Genomic DNA, 16,279 nt, shown 5'->3' on the forward strand with positions numbered 1-16,279 from the left:
ATAACCTTCATACAAATTAGAAAATGATGTCTGTTGCTCAAGGAATTTTACTTCCATGTGTGAGAAGATTACTATGCATTACAATCAACAAAACTAAAAGGCAACGGATGGAATGGGAAAAGATACTTGCAAATGACCTATCAGAGAAAGGGTTGGCATCCAAAATCTATAAAGAACTTATCAAACTCAACACACAAAAAACAAATAATCCAGTGAGGAAATGGGCAGATGATATGAATGGGCACTTTTCCAAAGAAGATATCAAGATGGCTAACAGACACATGAAAAGATGTTCAACATCACTCATCATCAGAGAAATACAAATCAAAACCACAATGAGATACCACCTCACAGCTGTCAGAATGGCTAAAATTAACAACTCAGGAAACAACAGGTGTTGGCAAGGATGTGGAGAAAAGGTACCCTTCGGCACTGCTGGTGGGAATGTCAACCGGTGCAGCCACTCTGGAAAACAGTATGGAGGTTCCTCAAAAACTTAAAAATAGAATTACCCTAGGACCCAGCAATTGCACTACTAGGTATTTATCCAAAGACTACAAAAATGCTGATTTGAAGGGACACATGCACCCCAATGTTTATAGCAGCATTATTGACAATGGCCAAATTATGGAGAGGGTCCAAATATCCATTGACTGGCGAATGGATAAAGAAGATGTGGTATACATATACAACGGAATATTACTCCGCAATCAAAAAGAATGAAATCTTGCCATTTGCCAACAATGTGGATGGAACTAGAGTGCATCATGCTAAGCAAAGTAAGTCAGAGAAAGATAAATATCACACGATTTCACTCGTAAGTGGAACTTAAGAAACAAAACAGATGAACATAGGGGAAGGCAAGGAAAAATAAGACAAAAACAGAGACGGAGGCAAACTTTAAGAGACTCTTAAATACAGAGAACGAACTGAGGACTGCTGGAGGGGTACTGGGAGGGGTGATGGACAAAATGGGTGATGGGCATTAAGGGGGACACTTGTTGGGATGAGCACTGGGTGTTACATGTTGTTACAGCAAATATTTGGCACCTAGGAAGAGACAAACCACACGCACTTGAGGAATCAGGAAAAGACTGTTTATTGTGCACTGGTGCTGTCCCAGCAGAATCACCTCCATAAGCTGAGCCCCAAACATTGGCATCGGCCTCCTTTTATGGCTGGGATGGTAGGGGGTTGAGGGACAAAAGGAAAAGGGGAGAGGGCACTTATCAGTGGTGCTATGTGGGCAGTTGGTGGACACAGGAGCAAAGCAAGATTACAGAAGCCGAAAGTATACAAGGGGAGTATATCCAGCCTCGGACATCTGTCTGGCCCCTTTTATTTTGCTTTTACTAGCTTTTCTTCTCAGTGTAAGTGATGAATCACTAAATTGTACTCCTAAAACCATTATTACACTATATGTTAACTGACTTGGATTACACTATATGTTAACTAACTTTATTAAATTAAAAAAAATTACAATGCACTGATTGTGTTGGGATATGAGACATTGACATCATCTTTCAGAAACTTATTTTAGTAAATGTACAAATCTGTAGTGTTACAATCTGAATGGTGAGCTCTATGGTTATGCAGTGCTCAGACTGCACAATGATATGTCACAACCCTGGAAAAGAATTCTTAGGTTTCTTGACTGTTGCACATTAGGAACTGGACCCCTCCAGCACAGAGTTTAAACATTTAGCTCTCTTTTTTCAAATGTTTATTTTATTTTTGACAGAAACAGAGCATAAGCAAGGGAGAGGTAGAGTGAGAGAGAGGGAGACACAGAATCCAGAGCAGGCTCCAGGCTCCAGGCTCCAGCTGTCAGTACACAGCCTGACCTGGGGCTTGAACTCACAAACTGCGAGATCATGACCTGAGCCAAAGTCAGATGCTTAACTGACTGAGCCACCCAGGTACCCTGACATTTACCTCTTCTTGATGCTCTCTCTTCAGTAGTAATGCTGCATATAGCATTTGCAGGCTTTGCTCAGCTGACCATGAATCTTTCAGACACTAAAAAATTAAAGATGGAATTTGAAGAATCATAAGATCATCAGGGTTTGTGTTAGTTTGCTAGGGCTGTTGTAAAGAGGACCACAAACTGAGCGGCTTAAACAACAGAAATCCATGGTCTCACTGTTCTGGAGGCTGGAATTTGAGTGCCAGGTCTCAGTAGGGTTGATTCTTTCCAAGGGTGAGAGGTGGCATCTGTTCCAGGCCTCTCTCTTCGCTACTGGTTTGCTGGCCTTCTTTGGCATTCCTTAGCTTGTAGATGCATCATCCTGATCTCTGCCTTCACCTTCACATGGTATTTTCCGCTGGTGCATCCCTGTATCCTGAATTCCCCTTTCCATAAGGACATAGTTCATACTGGATTTGCCCCTCCACCCCCAATGACCTCATCTTAACTTGATCATCTGCAAAGGCTCTATTTGCAAATAAGGTCACATTCTGAGGTAATGGGGGTTAGGACTTCAACATATGAATTTTGAGGAATTATAATTCAATCCATAACAGGGTATTTCCAAGGCCATCATATTTATTAATTCTACATTTTAAATTTTGTTGCATAATATCAACAGAATGCAGATGATCTTATTTTAGCTCTAGTTCTGTAACTTACCTTCTTGCGTACCAAATAGTCACAATATATATATTTTCAGCTGTTTTGAAATATAATACATTTTGAGCTAAAACTTTTCATCCTTACCTGGGAACATCTGCATTTAGTACGTGTGGGTTGTGAGTGTGTATGAGTGTGCATGAGAGAGAGAGAGAGAGAGAGAGAGAGAGAGAGAGAGAGATTGCATTCATAGCCTCAGTGCTCTCCTTTAGATTGCTGAGTGATTTCCCACTTGCCAACAGCTCTTCACATTATATGAATCTAAACTACTCACATTGTGAAATCCCTTTCATTTCTATAGCTTATAGAGTAATTGCCTGACAGTATCCCTTTTTTTGTAATTTACTTTTAACCATAAAGGAAAGCCTTTTTTAATTCCCTTGAATGCCAAATCATTCAGTACTGAAGGTATCATTTCAGTGTGCTGTATAATCTCACTCTAAGCAAAAAGGAAATGTAGCATGTCAGCAAGAAATGGCCCATTCTGAACCTTGATTTAAGGGGCTCTACTGCTCAGATCATTCAATATCTGAGAGGAAATATTTGGAACTTCCACTCAGCACAAGGCGCTTGATATCAGTGTATATGGTGGGAGAAGTGATGTCATGGGCTCAAGTTATAGCTGGGGCACTTATTTGTGAGGAATAATACTATGGAATGCAAAGAACAATGGACTAAGAATCAGGAGATTGTTAAGGTTTAATTCTACCACCTCCCCAACTTTACCTTATAGATTTCCTTTGATTGATTCATTCATTCCTCTTTATCAGGACTCTGTGTTAGGAGCTAAGGACATCATGGTGATTCGCATATGGAGTATGATATCAAACAAACATTAAAAAATAAATCACAAGGGGCACCTGGGTGGCTCTGTCAGTTAAGTGTCTGACTTTAGCTCAGGTCATGATCTTAAAGTTCATGAGTTTGAGCCCCACATTGGGCTCTGGGCTGACAGCTCAGAGCCTGGAGCTTGCTTTGGATTCCATGTTTCCCCCTCTCTCTGCACCTCCCCTGCTCATTCTCTCTCTCTCTCTCTCCCTCAAGAATAAACATTAAGTATTTTTTAAATAAATAAATAAATCACAATACAGAGTAATATAGGTTACAATAAAGGAACTATAGTATGAATTAAGTGCAGGCTAAGCTGCTATGACAAGCCTTGAAAATACATTGATACAAACCACATACAAATGTGGGGAGACCAGTTGTCTGGGGCTCATGGAACAATATGTGTCCTCTATCTCTGAGTCTGCTGGCTGCTTCAGATCTCATTATCTTCCCTTCAGAAGGAAGGAGGGAAAAAGGCAGAGGCATGGATCCACATTCTATTTTAAGGGCACAAATGGGAAGTACCATGCATCAATTCTGTTTACAACTCATAGGTAAAACTTAATTATGTGGTTTCCCTGAGTTGAATGGAAGTCTGGAAATGTCGTCTTAAGTTGGATTGTCATGTTTGTAGCTAGAACATGAGAGTTCTACTAATTAAAACACACCCACTAATAATGAATATTGGTGGAAAAAAAGAGTAGTCTGTGCTCCGAACTACAATGGGAACATCCAGTTGGTAGCTGAGATAGAGGGGTATGACATACCTTAGCGAGAGGAAAATCCCTATCCTGCTCCAAAGAAGTGACATTAAACCTAAGAGAGACAACGGTGGTGTCTGATGATTAGAGATTGGAGGAGTCTGAGAGTTGCAGACAAGAAAAATAACCTATTAAAAAAAAACCTGAGACAATAGAACAGGCAATTACATGAACAGAAAAGCAAATGTTAAGATTGACATAAGAAAGTGGCAAAGGAATCCCCTGGAAAAATGTAAGCAAGAGCCAAATTGCAAAATGACTTTGGTCTATGTCTTGGAACTCAGAGAGACATAAAAGAGCTTGTACTAGGGAAAACCTTCAAAGATTTTCATTTTTAAAGAGTAGATATTTGAATAAGGGTGGGAAACGAATGGGAAAATCCTGGAAAGCATGTGGCTGTATAGTAATTCAGGTAGAATGCTGGTAGCTAGACTATGATGAGAGTCCTAGGAATGTAGCTGATTAGATACAGGCAATATGAGATATAAGAGATATGACTTACTGATTGATGATTGGATGTTGGTTCTTTTTTTTTCTTTTTCTTATTTCTTATTTCGAGAGAGAGAGAAAGAAAAGAGAGCAGCAGAGGGGCAAAGAGAGAGGGAGACAGGATCCAAAGTAGGCTCTGTGTTGACAGCAAACAGCCCAATGCAGTGCTCGAACTCACAAACTTCAAGATCATGACCTGAGCCAAAGTCAGACACTTCACCAAGTGAGCCACCCAGGCATCTCATTGGATGTTGGTTCTAAGGTATAGGAAGGAGTCACAGATGCTTCCTCAGTCTCTTGCCTGAGCAACAAGACAGTGGTGAACACTTAATGAGCTGGAGAAGTTTAAAAGAGGAACAGTTTCAAGGGTCAAGAGATGGTGAAAGAATTCAGTTTAAAACCATTGACCTTTGAGGTATTTTGTGACATTTGAGCGGCTATTTCAGAAGGCTTTGGGGTAGATTTGTCAGGAGCTCAGGAGATAGTCCAGGTAGAAAACGCAGATCTTGGAGATGTGGAAGTGAATAAGGTTTCCCTTATATATCAGGTAGAAAGAGAAGGTTTAGACATAGCTAAAAGAACATCACCAGTTAAGGAGATTGCAAAGCAAACAGGGAAGGAGAGAGAGCTCAGAAAGGTAGGAGAAAAAATAGGCAAGGCCACGGAAGTCAAGTAAGAGGGCGTGGTCTACTACATCAAATGATATTACAAGAGATAGGTCTCAACTAAAATAAGGGTAGATAGGTAACAAGTAGGTTGAAGGAGGAGAAAGACTGAAATATGCCCAAGAAATTTAATGGCATATAGGGAGAACATTTTGGTTACAGCCTTTCTGTCACAGGTGGAGCATTAAGACCCCAAGCAAATCAATGTGGCCTCCTGGTTCTATTATTTAAAGATGTGTAACTGCAAAGAGGCAATGGCAGGAGAGAAAAGTTATGCTTTTTTGGTTGATTGTTTTAATTGTGTAGGCTTCTCTTGAGTTTTCATGGGACCAGAATGTGTTGAGATTATAGTAAGAGCTGTATAGTCAAAGCCTTTAACGATGAAAAGTCTCTGGCCTCTTGTACATGCAATTTTTCCTTTGTCTTATTTTTTCTCCTCACCTTCACTTCCTGCCTTTCCCATTTCATATAAAAATGGAAGATAAAATGTTTTTGAAGGTAACAGGGTGGTTCAGGTCTGTCCTAGATGACTCTTATGTTTATAAAATAATCATACTATCATTAAGTGTATGCTAATTAATTTGCCAGGCACTGTGCAAAACACTTCTCAAGTATTATCTGCTTTAATCTTCATAACAATCTTACGAAGTATTTTTTTCTTTTCCTTTTTTTTTTCATGTTATAGTTCAGAAATTGCTGAAGGTCACACAGTGGATCAAAATTTGGGACTAGGCAGTCTGAATCCACAACATGGATTATCCTAAACTTCCATGATAGACTCATAAATTGCTCATTCCCAAGTTTTGTGTTTGTTTAAAATATGAATTTTGTTTAACGATAGCTTTTACACTTGTAATGAAACACATTTTTTCCCCAAGTAGAACTATTTTACTTTGGTCATCTTTCACGAGGCTAGAACTAAAATAAAAATGACTAAGCTGTTCTATGATCATGACAAATTTTAACAGCAAAAAAATGTATATATTAGTTTGGTAAAACTTGTTTTTCCTGACTGATTCTGGCCATTTCTAAACAAAGCAAAAAGACTTTGAACAGTTCTATTCTTGAACGTGTTCAAGTTTCCAAACAGTCATGACAGGGAGACGTCGTCTTCATGACACCATTAGCTGAGAATTGATACTTAACACAATTAGAACATTTTCAGGATTTTGAGGGTCCATATATGATATATTGCAATGATTATGACTGAAAATCTTAGAGAAACCATGTGACACTGTTTAGAAATTGAGAGTAAACTCTGACCCATACAGCCTGAGAAATCAGCAAAGATATTTGTTCTTCAGGGATTGTGGCAGAGGCGGGCTGAATGATGAAACAGCCAGAAAGAGAGAATCCAAACTGCTTTAGAATAAGCTCAATTTTAAATGTATGTAATAAAGTTACAACAATAATGTTGTAGCTCAGTAATGCAGTCTTAAAATGCAGCAAGCCAATTATACTTTCATTTGAAATTTCATGTCCTTATAATAAGGTTTGTTCTTTATTTTAGGGCTTTATTGTAAGTAGAGATGAGTTGGCTTTTTATTACCTGCGTCCATCTTTGGCTATAATAATAAAAAAAATCTCATAGTGTATGTGTGTATGTGTGCGTGTGTGTGTGTGCATGGTACACACATGTACTCTGCAAGAAGTACTTCTGATTATCCCATGATCTAAATATTTGCTCAAAAACAGTCCTCATTTAAGAAAAACAAGATTTAAAAAAAAATAACATGTATCAGTATGGTCTCTCATCCATCATTTCTTCCTATTCCACGTATCATTTTTTCCTCATACCATGTGTCCTTACACACTATTGTAACTTGAATCATTTGCTTATTTCTCTTAAATGCATTTAAAAATCACCAGAGTGAAGTTTGATTTTTTTTTTAATTTTTTTTCTCCCAAAAACGTAGTCTCCTGATTCTTTTGGACATAAACACAATGATGGATTTGAAATGGATCCAAAATTAGGTTATAAGTAATATTCCAAATTAAAGCACCATCTAGAAATTGATGCCATTTGGAAGCTACAATTTTACCATATGGTCTCTGCATATATTCATTATAAAGACATTTACATCCTCCTCTCTTTTCTCTTCATGATATATTTTAGGATAAAAAGTTACAAAAGCAATGACAATCACATTCCTTTCTTATTTTTATCATCCTGCTATATTAATCTTATTAGAATAATTTCCTTTTCCACATAACAAGAAGCTCTTCTTTCCTACCAAGGAACCAAATCTAGAAGGAATACCATTATCATCATGTCTAAATAAAAGAGTCCTTCTTGTTCTTCTCCTGTTTCCCATACCTATTAAGAAGACTTTTGATTTTTCTGCATGTTCCCAAGGATGTCCTCTTGGTATTGCTGAATGTCATCTTAGGTAATTCAGAAACTCTCATTTTAATTACCTATGTCCATTATTCATTTCCCACACTTTCCACAGAGGAGTGAAAAGAGATTTCCGAATGTTTCTATCTTAGCTCTTCCAAAGGACACCTTGTTTAATTAAAAGAGTATTGTCAAAAAAACACTCCCCAGGGGTCTGAAGGTATGTAGGCTTTGACAATTACCTGTCATATATTTACTTTAATGTAACAAAAATTATATACAAGAATTATATTTGTTTTAAATAAGACCAATTGAAATATATGTAATTAAATAACACCAACAGTGGTGTAGGTCAAAACGTAATCTAGTAATGTTGTAAGATTTATTTACGTGTTTATTTCTTTTATAATTAATGCTTTTTTTGAGAAGGAAATAAACCCTCATAGTTTAAGAACAAAATACACAGATCTGTAAAAGTGTACATTACCTCCCACAACTGTCTGTCATTGATTCTGTTTTCAGCTCCACCCCCACTCTGCTTTAATTTAGTGAATAACTTCTGTGTTCTTCCAGAATTTATTTAAGCATATACAATAAAATATAAATATATCTTATCTTTTCTCTGTTCTGCAAAGTAATAGTTTCTATTTCTTTGGATTTCCCCCGTATCTGTTATTTTTTCCCCCAAGTAAGATAACGTGTATTTGATGTTCCTCCTTTTTTTTCCCTCTTGCTTAGTTTATGAATGATTTACCTATATTACAAATTTTTTTTTTAAGAACTGGCTTAGGGGTGCCTGGGTGGCTCAGTAGGTTAAACGGTCCAACTTCGGCTCAGGTCATGAGCTCATGCTTCATGGGTTCGAGCCCCACATCGGGCTCTGTGCTGATAGCTCAGAGCCTGAAGCCTGCTTTGGATTCTGTGTCTCCCTCTCTCTCTGCCCCTCCCCCACTCGTGCTCTGTCTCTCTCAAATAATGAATAAGCATTAAAAAAATTTAAAACATATTTTAAGAACTAGCTTATTTATTTTACTACTTTTCTGTTGTCTAACTCACTAAATTCTGTTCTTTCAATTACTTTTCTATTGCTGTGTAACAAATAAATTACAACAAATTTAGCAGCTTACAGCAAAAATTATTTATTATTTCATAGTCACTAGCTGAAGTCAAGGAATCAGCTCAGCTGGACTGGGTTGTTTTCCAGAGACTCTGGGACAGAATCACTTCCTAAAAATATTCATGTTGTTAGCAGAATTCAGTTCCTTGGGGTTGTAGAAGGTCCCTGTTTGCTCATGTTTTATTGGCCAGAGGTCATTCTCAGCTCCTAGAGGACACTCAAAAGTCCATCCTGGGTAGTTCTCTCCATCTTTAAAGGTGGTAAGAGCACATCAAATTGTTTGTATGCCCTGACTCTCTGAATTCCCCTTCTGCTATCAGATAAAGGAAAGTGCTTTTAAAGGTCTCATGGAATTAGGATAGGCACACACAGATAATCTTCTCTTTTGATTAACCAAAAGTTAATTGATTATTCCTCTAAGTACATCTACAAAACAAAACAAAATAATCTTTTCACATGTAATATAACATAAATCAGAGTAAGAGCACTCATTTTCACAGCCTCAGGGTTCAGGGTGGGAAAATCTTAGAAGGCCACTTTGGAATTCTGCCTGCCATGATATTTATTCTCCAATGTTTTCTTTGTTTTATTGTTATTTTCAATACTTTTAGTTGAATGTTAGATTATTTTGTTTCCATTTCTGTTTTCATTGATGTCAGTTTTTATGGCTATGAGTTTTCCTCTGGAAGCACTTTTAGTAGTAGCATACATTGTATTACATACATTTGAATATGTAATATATTCATTTTTTAATTTAATTATTTTATTTTATATTTCCTTTTGAATCAAGAATTGTCATAGACTTTGAAATTTACAGCCTGCATTGTGGTGAGGGAATGTTGGTCAGTGTTACATCTACATGTAGAAATTTATTGATTATAGACTGCCACAAATAAAAATTCAACAAATTTGAGGAAAAGACCTTCAACAAGAGACAGCATGAAAGGGCTTATTTCCCTGAGTTAGAAACCAGACACCATACAAATACGTAAGAATTCAGATACAAATTTTTAGTGAATTCCTCAAGGCTAATGTAAAAGTGGGTTATTATGAAAGTACCGAATTGCTGGGGGCTGCACATAGGAGAATTTTCAACCACTAGGAAGTTCTCCCTCATGAACACCAGAGTTGGGAGACCATGAGGAATATTTGGGGCAGGGTAAGAGAATGCCTCCACTGGGTTTCAGGGTGAAGGGTGAAGGGTTTCAGGGTGAAGGTGAAAACAAGAGGAGCTATAGTAGAAAAGGCATTAGTCCTGCCAAGATTCTACTTCTGGATCACATTCATCGAACAAAAGCGTTAACCTGCTGGGGAAGGGTATCAAACCTAGAGAAGGACCCAGTGCATCTGGAGGTAGGGAACAGACAAAAACTGTACTCATGGGGAGAAATAAAAATACATTGTAAGCTTAGACTATTAGAGGTCTCCTATAGGGAAGAGAAAACATTATTTAGAAGGCCCCAGTCACTGATGTCAGTGCCATAGTACATGCCTGGTGCTGAGGCTAAACAAGGACAACAGGGAACAACCTCCTCATGTCACAATACAGGATGAAGTTGTTCCATTCTTCAGGCATAAATACTATCTATCACAGTCTATCGCCCTATACAGTATGTTTAGCTCTCAAAAAGAAGTTGTGAGAAAGAGAAAAAGGGAGGAAAAAACATGCTCTCAAGAGACAAAAAAAATTAATAAAACCAAACTTGGATATGACAATGATAATGGAACTATCAAACAGAATTTAAAACAACTATGATCAATATGTTTAAGTCTTGAGTGGAAAAGGGGAACAAAATGCATTATTGGATAAGTAACTTCAACAGAGAGTTGAAACTTTAAGAGGTAATTTAATGGGAAATGTTAGACACGAAAGACATAATAGCAGAGGAGAATGCCTTTAAAAGGCTCATAATAGACTTGAAACAGCTGTGAAAAGTATCCATGAACATGCAAAAGGTTAAAGAAAATAAGCAAAAAGAAACACAGGAAAAAATGTAAAAAAAAAAAAAAAAAAAACAACCAAAAAACGGAAGGGACAGACTATTCAAGAACTGTGGGATAATAAGAAATGACTGAAAGTATATAAGCAGCATCCCATAGAAGAAGAAAGAGAGAATGATGAAGAAATATTTTAAGTGGTAGGGTTCAAACATGTTTTAATTTAATGGAATATACAAAACCACTGATCCAGAACATTCAGAGAACTTCAAGCAAGATAAATAGAACGAAACAACAACAAAAACAGAAACACATACATATATTTTCTTGAAACTTCTGAAAACTGAACACATAGATATATTTCTTCCAGGTAGCTAGATTAAAAATAATAATATGTTCCATACAAAGGAACAGAGAAAAAAATTACAGAAGACCTCTTACATGCAGTCCAAGGGAAAGATGGAGTTATACCATTAAAGTGTGAAAGAAAATAACTGTCAACCGAAAACTCAGTAAACGCAATAGCTACAGAAAATATCTTTTTTTAAAAAAAGAGAAAATTAAAAAATCCTTAGAAACACAAAAAAAGAGAGTTTTATTGTCAGCAGACCAGCAAACAAGATATATTTTAGGATCGTTTCTGGCAGGAAAAAAAAATGACATTAGTCATAAACTTGGATTTAAGTAAACAAATTAAAAAAATCAACAGTAATAGAATATAATGCTCTAGGCCAATTATAGCCCAATAAAACTAACTGACTAAATAAATAAGAAAAAAATCTCTGGGAATGAGATTCTGGCACCTGTATTTAAAAAAAAAAGAGTAACAGAAATGGCATAATAAAGGTAAACATATGAATGTAGTTTTTTTCCCCCTTATTTCTAATTGCTCCAAAAGATAACAGGCTACCTAAAGCAAAAGAGTAGCAAGGAGCTACATTGCATGACAACATTAGCAAAATAGATGAAAGGAATGGACTGGAAGTATGTATCTATAAGATCTTTAACTACATATAAAGTAGAGTAATATTCTTTAAAGGCAGACATATTAATTAATTAAACATATATTGCAGGGGTGCCTGGATGGCTCAGTGGGTTAAACGTCTGACTCTTGATTTCAGCTCAGGTCATGATCTCTAGAGTTCCTGGGTTCGAGTCCCATGTCGTCTGCTCGAGATTATGTCTTTCTCTCTGCCCCTCCCTGTTTGTGCTCTCTCTCTCCTTCTCAAAATGAATAAACTCAAATAAATAAATATAAATTATACAAATCCATTAAAAGATAATCAGATTAGATAAAAGAGCAAAATTCAACTATAAGCTGTCTACACAAAACTGACTTTGAAACTAAGACATAAATAGGTTAAATGTAAAAGGATGGGAAACAGTGATATCATGCAAACACTAGTCAAGCTGGAATAGTTATATTAATGTTAGACAGTATTATTATTATATAATGATAAATAGATCAAATAATCAAGAAGAAATAATAATCCTAAACATATATCCACCTATAGCATAACTTCAAAATATGCAAATCAAAAACTGATAGAATTGAAAGCAGACATAAACAGATCTACACTTGTATTTGGAGACTTCAATACTCCTTTCTTAAGAATTGATAGAATAAGAAGACAGAAAATTAGTAAAAATATAAAAGAGCAGAGAAATAGTATCAACTGATTAACCTAATGGACATTTATAAAACCCATTACAGAGTATACATCACTTTCATGTACAAAAGGAACATTCACATAGAATACGATCATATGAACATATGATATGAATATGATATGATATAATAAGAACATATGATAGATCATATCATGAGCCACAAAACAAATCTTAAAAAGAATAAAATTATACACATGAATTCCAACTCAGGAATTAGAAGCCAATTTTAAAATGTTTGTGGAAAGACAAAAGAACCAAAATGATTTTGAACTAGAAGAACAAAGTGGAAGGATTCATATCATCTAATTTAAGGATTTATTATAAAGCTACAGTAACATAGAGTAACCAAGTAACTCTTGTCTTTGAAGAGAATAGGGAATACAGAAATACACTCAAACATATAAAGTCAATTGATTTTCAACAAAAGTGCAGATACTGTTCAACAAAGACACTGAAAATTTGGATATCCACATGCATAAAATAAACTTTTGTCAATATGTTATATAGCATAACTCAAAATGGATTGTGCCCCTAACTCTAAAACCTGAAACTATGAAACTATCGGAAGATAAATGAAACAATGCCTGGGGCATGGCTCAGTTGGTTAAGCATCTGACGTCTGCTCGGGTCATGATCTCATGGTTCATGAGTTTGAGCCCCATATCAGGCAGCTCTGCCAGTCAGCACAAAGCCCACTTTGGATCCTCTGTCTCATCCTCTCTGCTCCTCCTCCACCTCACACATGCTCTGTCTCTTTCAAAAATAGATAAACGTTAAAATAATTATTACAAAAATGAAGCAATGCCTATGTGGTCTTGAGTTAAACAAAGATTTTTTTGATCACACAAAAACCACAATTCTGTTTTTTTCACACAATTCTTTATAAAGAAAGAAATTGATAAGATGAACTCCTTAAAAGTAGTAACTTATGTTCTTTGAAGGGCACTACTAAGAACCTAAAAAGACAAACCACAGATTAGGAGAGAAAATTTGCAAATTATTTTTATGATAAAAGATTTGTAACCATACTTTATTAAGTGCTCTAAAATCTCAGTAACGAAACAACCCAGTCTAAAAAATGGATAAATAACTTGAATAAACACTTTAAAGATGGCAAATGAACACATGAAAAGATGCTCAATATCATTAGGAAATGGGGAAATGTAAACATGGAATATTACTGCACACATACTAGAGTGACTTAAAATAAAATAAAAAAGAAACAACACCAAGTGTTGATGGGGGTGTGGAGCTACTGAAACTCTCATGAATTTCTTTTTTTTTTAAATTGTTTTCTTTTTTTAAGTTTGTTTATTTATTTATTTTTGGGAGAGAGAGAGAAAGAACACATGCATGGGGCAGAGAGAGAGGGAGACAGAGAATCTCAAGCAGGCTCTGTGCTGGCAGTGCAGATCCCAATGTGGCACTTGAACTCATGGACCTTGAGATCACAATCTGAGCTAAAATCAAGCATCAGTCACTTAACCAACTGAACCACCCAGGCAGCCACATCTTATTCATTTTTGGTAGCAAAGCAAAATCGTTCAGAAACTTTGGGAAAAAGTCTGGGATTTTATAAAGATATACATAACGTGTGACCAAGAAATTTCACTTGTAGTTATTTAAGTGAAATGAAAAAAATATATATATGTTCAAACACAAATCTGTACATGAATGTTTTATAGCAATTTTATTGTTATTGCCAATAATTGGAAACAACGGAGATTTTCCTCAATTAGGATAACAAGATAAACTGGGAGAGAATCGTATAAAGGAATACTATTTAGTAATTAAAAAGAATTTGTTGTTGACATACAAAATAACATGGATGGATCTCAAATGGCTTATGCTAAATGAAAATAGCCAGATTCAAAACACCACACACTCTATTATTCCATTTAATGACATTCTGGAAAAAACACAGTTTATAGGGACACAAAACATCAGTGGCTTCCAAGGACTGGAGTTGGGAGGGATGGTTACTACAAAATGGGGATCGTGTGTGTGCGTGTGTGTGCATGTGTGTGTGTGTGTGTGTGTGTGTATGTGTTGGAACTGTTCCATATTTTGATACTGTGGTCTTTATACCACTGCATGCATGTATCAAAATGTAGAACTGTGTGAAAAAAATTATATCCTAACAAACAATGGAAAAAATAATATTCCAGTTATTACAAAAGAGACAAACAGAAAACTTACTCTACCTCTACCTTCTTTGTTGCCCTCCCAATTTGTATAGAAGTTGTTTTATCACCGAATTATTATCAATTATGTACTATTTACATTAATTTTGCCAGTATTCTCCAAATTTGTTTTAATACTAGTTTTTCATTCAAATATATTCAATTCTCATTATTCAACTGCTATAGTACTTCCAGCTATAGAATCTCTTGGTTGACTGAAAATTTGAACACTAGTAATTTTCTCAAGAACAGGAGGTTACAGAAACTGTATTACCTGATGTCTTTTCTACTAAAAACTGTAGTCTTGTACTGTTTCTGATGACTATCCTTTGTTACTATGTGTTGCCGCCATTTTCTTCCATTTTTCTTATAGTATCCTTGTATCAGTTTGTGCCAGTTACCATATGTCTTTTACTAATTCTTACAGAATGATGTGAATTTTCCTAGACTGGTTATTTGGACTTCATTCTTGCGAAAAGAAAAGGAGGCAGGGTAGCCTTCCAGGGTTTGTAACTCTTGTTGGTTGTAACTTCCAAGGATGGTAAACTCTGTTGTCCAGAGATACTTAGCTATCCACAAACATGGCCTTACTGTAGGATTCCTGATGCCTCCCTTTCTTCCATGCAAATCAATTCCAGGAGGGTTTTCATTACAAATTCTTCTCACACTTGCTTCCTCACTTCATATTTCAAACCAGGTTCATGGCTAGAACTTCCCGTGAGTCCTTAACCTGTTAAAGCAGAGTTTTACCAGTATATTCTGAAATCTGTCACCACTGAGCCTTTCTGCCATTTTCTAAGCTTCTCTGTTTCTAACAGTCCCACATACATTTAGTTCTTTAGCTGCTTTTAGGAGCCCTACATCTATTTAGAAACCAGTAGATTGCACACTTCCCGGGTTCTTTGAAAATGAGTTTTACATATTTTCACTGTTGTTTGTGTATAATTTCCAGGAGGAAAGGAGTATTAATACTGATTTACAGTCGTACTAGTCTAGTGAAGTTGATATATCTTTTCAGATGTGGAAGGCCAGACCTCTACGATGCTTAGGTTCAACTGTACCATCACCCCAAAACATCATCTACTGTGTTCTTCAAACTTGATCACAAGAAAAACAATATTAAACAAAGGCTTTTAAATTGAAGCAAAACGATCTGAAGGAGGACATTTCTCATAGAGATTTTCTGTTATAACATCTTGGAGGAAAACATTCTCTCTTCATTCTTTTCTGTCATTGCTTTCTTCTTTCAAAGAAACTTAGGTTTGCAGAAATATTTTTCTTTCCTCTGATTTCTTGGATTATCAATATGCTCTTTTCCAAGTCTAGGGATAATTTATTTATTGCTGGTTCTGCCTTTTCTAGGTTAGAATGCTTAATGCAGTTCCAAGCAGGAAAATGCTTACCTTTCTCTCCACCTTCTGGTTTCCTTAGAGGACTTGGTACAACATTGAAATGTGATAGGCAATATCTATTCTCAGGGACCTGCCTCTCTTTTGAAACAAACAACGGGTTAGGCAGTCCTCTGAAGTGTACAGGCACCACTCCAGGCTATTATTTTGAATAATCTGCTCTGGCGCAGGAACACTCATGCAAGGTGTTCAATGTCTTAAAATATGCGGTGCTACATGAGTGCCTACAGCACCTCAGGGTAAAAACTGAG

The sequence above is a fragment of the Panthera leo genome, chromosome C1, assembly GCF_018350215.1.
Source record: "Panthera leo isolate Ple1 chromosome C1, P.leo_Ple1_pat1.1, whole genome shotgun sequence".
Classification (NCBI taxonomy): domain Eukaryota; kingdom Metazoa; phylum Chordata; class Mammalia; order Carnivora; family Felidae; genus Panthera; species Panthera leo.